This window comes from Hippoglossus hippoglossus, chromosome 11, assembly GCF_009819705.1.
Source record: "Hippoglossus hippoglossus isolate fHipHip1 chromosome 11, fHipHip1.pri, whole genome shotgun sequence".
Classification (NCBI taxonomy): domain Eukaryota; kingdom Metazoa; phylum Chordata; class Actinopteri; order Pleuronectiformes; family Pleuronectidae; genus Hippoglossus; species Hippoglossus hippoglossus.
In genome coordinates, this window is record NC_047161.1 from 2,587,690 (window position 1) to 2,592,858 (window position 5,169).

At 41.8% G+C, this 5,169-nt stretch overlaps 1 protein-coding gene across 1 annotated transcript in view; it reads left to right on the forward strand.

Moving 5' to 3' along the window:
* LOC117770959 (tapasin-like) overlaps nucleotides 1-5,169 on the forward strand; it is a 1,175,540-nt gene that overhangs the window by 576,427 nt on the left and 593,944 nt on the right. The window lies entirely within an intron of this gene.

A 5,169-nucleotide genomic window follows, 5' to 3' on the forward strand; every position in this document is an offset into this window, starting at 1 on the left:
AGTGAGCAAAACAAATTAAAAAAGAAACAGCGTCGCACCGATGGATCCTACAGAGAGGTGATGATGATGATGAAGAAGAACTCTTATGATCACAGTGTGAACTCGGACACTGGCCTCCTCTTCATCCTCCGCCTGTTCACCACACTGTATAAAGACGTGAACCGAGGATTGGATTTGTTCGTGTTGTAGATTTTGACGAACTCTTTTTTTTTCGGTCCCTCGATCTCTGCACCGGTCTCACGGACGAACGTGGTTCTCACTGTACAGAAAAAAACCACCGGGGCATTGAGATCTCTCCTCCTCTTCCTCCTCTTCCTCCTCCTCCTCTCGGTGAGGAAGCAGCTACGAGCGAGGCTGTAATTAGAGACACACTTGTTTCTGAACGTGTGCGTGGACCCAGAGCTGGTGTTTTAAAGTGTCTCAGCTTCTTTTGGATCTTCTGAGGGGTTCTGAGGACGGAGCGTCTCCTCCCTCACACCCACAGATCATCGGCTCTCGTCTGCATTCCCCCTGTTTATCTTCTGAAGACTGTCCTCTTTCTGTCAGAGGACGTTTGTGCCTCCTGAGGACACGGGCAGTATTTTACGGGCATTCGCAGCCATCTGAGGGCTTTCTGTATTCTGGACGTAATCGCCGAATCTGTTCATGTGATGTTTTGAGAAGCGGCGACTGAGGAGAAATGATTTTGTCTGGGGGGGAGGGCGGGGGGGCGGGGGGGAGAACGGGAACCACGTACTGAAGAATGTCGAGCCTCAAGGTTAACTCAGGCAAAACCTTCACTGAGAGAAAAAAAACGACTTATTTTTGTGACCTTTTATTCATATAGTTTAAAAAAAGACCTTGTGCCCATTTTAATGAACAAACGATTCCAAATAAGAAACGTGCCTTTGTGAAGCCAACGTGAGTTTAAAACCAGTTCCCCCAGTGAAACACTTGATCCCACACACACAACCACCATGCCTTCACCTTTTTGTAAAAGAGAGATACAGAATAAGTAAATCTACACATATATATATATTTTATTCAAATATATATTGAATTCAAATAGTATATTTCAATATGGTCATTTGATACAAATCAGGAAAAAAAATCCTATTTTTAATGGTAAAGATGTGTATATATTCTAATGGGCATATTATTACCAGTATATTTCAGCCTTTGCCTTCTCACCCTTGCCTTCTCTTCGACCGTCGAGCTGCAGCGACAAAGGCCGCCGCCGCCGTCAGAGTTTTATATTTATATTGTAAAAAATAAAAAAAACAGTTATGGTGTATTCAGGGGAGGGAGGGTGTGACGAGGATAGATGAGCGAGCGCGAACATTCACCGGACCTGAGTCGAATCATATTTACATTGTTAGTGGGGCGTGTTTGTTTTTAACATCCCTGGCAGTAGCAGCCCGGGTGGGGTTTACCTGATCAGGAGCCACCGTCAGTCACAGACGGGCACATTTAAATTCACCCGGTAAGCCCCGCCCACCTCGAACTGAAACGCCCCAAATGATTTACAGCCGTCGTCTGAGACAGATCTGCTTTAAAAAAAAAACACACAAAAAAAAAAGCGTGGAGGTGGTGACGGGCCCACGTGTTCAGAGCAGACGGATTCTGATTGGACGACACAGACACGGGACGGTTTCACTTCTGCGTCACCTGATGTGACCGGACTTTGGTTTGAGTTGACTGGAGCAGCTTTGTGTGTGTGGGTTAGTCTCACACACACACACACAGACACACACACACACACACACACACACAGTGCTGGTTAGAAACAGGCTTTACTGTGGCTACAATAAAGGGAAGCATGACGACATATGACATCAGACGCTGCCACAGTCGACTGCAGAAACACACACACAGGAAATTAGAGGGACTTCCCATAATATGACTCGCTCACTCTGCTCGGTAGATGGCAAAATCACACACACACACACACACACAAACACACAAAGCTTTAAAACGCAGTCTGCAAAGGCCTCTGGGTAACGTAGTTCCACTTCTGCAGGTTTCTAAAAGCAGCTCCGGCCTCGTGTCCGTGTCGTCGTCAGTTCGTCGTCTCGAGGTTTTATTTTCTTCCTCGGGCACAAAAGAGAAACTTCTGTTCTTCTACAAGCAAACAAATAATCTGAATTCCTCCTTTTGGGAAAAAAAACACTCGTTATCGTTTGAGATTCCAGAAAATCTGGCAGAACGTGAAGAACAGTTGTGTCAGGTTTCAAGTGTCTGGTGAAGAAAAACCAAAACCTCCGAGCCGAACCTGAACGTTCGACCTTTGACCCTCTGTGGCCTCAGCGACACGGAAACAGGCGGGAAGGAGAAGTGTCTGTGACCAGGTCGATGTTTGCACCCCTCGATTTCATCGTTGCTGTTCTTGTCGTTTTCTTCTGTATGTTTTCAGACGTATTACTGTTACTCTTGTAATTATTACAGTATATTATTAACATGACTATTGTTTTTGTATTGTTTTGTACCCTCTTGCTGTGGCCTGGCCTCTTCTCCATGAGCGACAGCTTTTCAACTTCAGTGCGGTCCTTTCTTTTTATTTTTTTATTTTTACTCACACTGATTTTATAATCATGTTACCATGGACAACAGGAGGGTCACACCATCCCCCCCCGATATACAGCAGGGGAAAGAAACTATTTTCATTTTTTTTTTTTGATGTTGTGTATATATATATTTTCTTTTCCATTTTGGAGGATTCTGTAAGAAAAAAAAGCATTGTACTGTTTAACCATTGTATTATTTGAAATGCCCCCCCCCCCCCCTGTCCTCCCCTCTGTCTCTGTCTCTCCTCTCACGTCCACCTCGGCGGTGAACTGTCACTCCAGGGGGGAGACAGAGTTGTTTTCATCACGGAGGAATCGCCTGTACTTCTGTTTCTCTTCAATTTGTTCATCTTCATTTGTAATTAAACAATAATCAGGGTTCATTAAAAAAGGTAAAAATGGACGACAGCTTCTGGGTGTGTTTGTTATTTCTCATATATGTAAGGCTGGTTTGTTGACCAAACTACCAAACAACTTTTAATGGAGTTTGTTTTGAGTGTTTTATTACAATAATCAGCAGATTCCTTAAAAATGAAAACTCACTTCAAACTATCCACAAATGATTCCCTGAGAAATCTGAAAGACCAAAGTGTCTTATCTGAATTAATTGTTTTTCATTCAGTGTCACAAAACATAAATAAATTCTATTACCATCACAGAACTGAATGAAAACCATCAAACCTTCTCATTTGAGCTCTGCAGCAGTGGATTCTGGTCCCAGTGACGACGAGCGACAACCAGAACATCAGAAGTTACTGGTTTGTTACAAGGAAACATTTAGTCGTTTGATTTCTCCATCAACACAAAATTAATTCTTATTTATTTTCACACAGATCGATCTTACAAAACAGTTTATTAAGACGAACGATGAATTCTCACTGTTTCCTTCTTCTCTGAACTTTTTACACAAATCGACCTCAAAACTGTAGAAGTCACGTTGATCATCTCCATGTTAAGAACTTGGACACACTCACAGACACACACACACACAGACACACTCACACACCCACTCACACAGACACACTCACACACACACAGACACACTCAGCCTGAAGAGTTAATTTCCACTTTAATGATCCAACCATTTAATGTTTTCTCTGACACTCTGGTTCCCCCTGTTGTCAGCTTTCAGTACTACACATTTACAGTTTTAAACTATTACAGTGGATTTTAATTGTATTTTACATAAACTGAGATTAATTCTTAGTTTAATTAGCAAATATGTTATATACATCTATGGATAAACAGTATATATAATGTATAATGCACACAGCCTTTATTTTAAAAAGTATAATAAGTGAGTAATACAAGTACTCAGATACTTTACTTAAGTAAAAGTAGAGATACCTCAAAAATACTTGAAACTCAAATGAATAAATAAATAGTTTACTTGAAGTGAAAGTCTTAAATCTGACGACATGTTGGAAATCAAATGTTTTCCTCTGTTTTCTTTAACTTTTGTTTTGTCTCTTTGATTTTACATCGAGATGCAGATTGAATAAGTTTCCTGTGATTTCAGTGACTTTGATGTGGTCGTTGTGTTGAGAGGTTTTCACACAGCAGCTTTTTCATTAACTTTCAGTAGAACCACCTCTTCTCTCTCTCTCTCTCTTTCTCTCTCTTTCTCTTTCTTTCACTTTCTCTCTCTCTCTCTCTCTCTCTCTCTCTCTCTCTTTCTCTGTCTCTCTTTCTCTGTCTCTCTTTCTTTCACTTTCTCTCTCCCACTCTCTCTGTTTCTTCCTCTCTCTCTCTTTCTTTCTCTTTCCCTCTCTCTCTCTCTCTCTCTCTCTCTCTCTTTCTCTGTCTCTCTTTCTCTGTCTCTCTTTCTTTCACTTTCTCTCTCCCACTCTCTCTGTGTCTCTCTCTCTCTCTCTTTCTTTCTCTGTCTCTCTCTGCAGATTAACATCTTAAAAAACTCCTGTTAATCATTCCATCATTTGTTTGGGCCTCTCTCTCCCTCCTCTCTCTCCCTCCTCTCTCTCTCCCTCCTCCCTCCTCCTCCTCTCCATCGGCTCTCTGTGTTTGAGGCTTTCATCGGGCTCGCTGATCTCCACAGGGGACGGGGCCCCTGGTAAAAGGGGCCTGATTGACGGGCTGTTTGGCCCCCAGCGGAGAGGCACTGTGGTCTGGCTGAGGGACGGGGTCAGAGGTCGCGGTCCAGACAGAAACCAGATCACAACAGAAGGCTAATTATCATGTATTGTTGCCGGACTCCTGCTGAGACTCCGCCTGCACGTCCACAGAGACACTGTGGTGAGACGCACGTCTTTCATATCTCACCTCCAGTTAGTTAATGTTCTTAAAGAGGGAGGAGCTGACTCCTGTGCTCAGTGAGCGACGGACGATCAGAGAATCAGAACACACAGTTCAAATCAAGTTTAGTGAAATGTTTTTATAATAATCTGTTGACATGTTGCATGTTGAGATCAAATCTATCAAAAATATTCAAAGTCGTTTTTCTACCACTTTTTTTTTACTTTTCTATTAATAAATAAATAATATAGATACATTTAAAGTTATCCTTGTTAGTATCCATTACAAAAAAGTAAGAAAAATAATCTTGAATAAGTATATATATGTGTATTTTTGTGTAATTGTATGTTTATTACAGTTTCTTTAAGGGAAA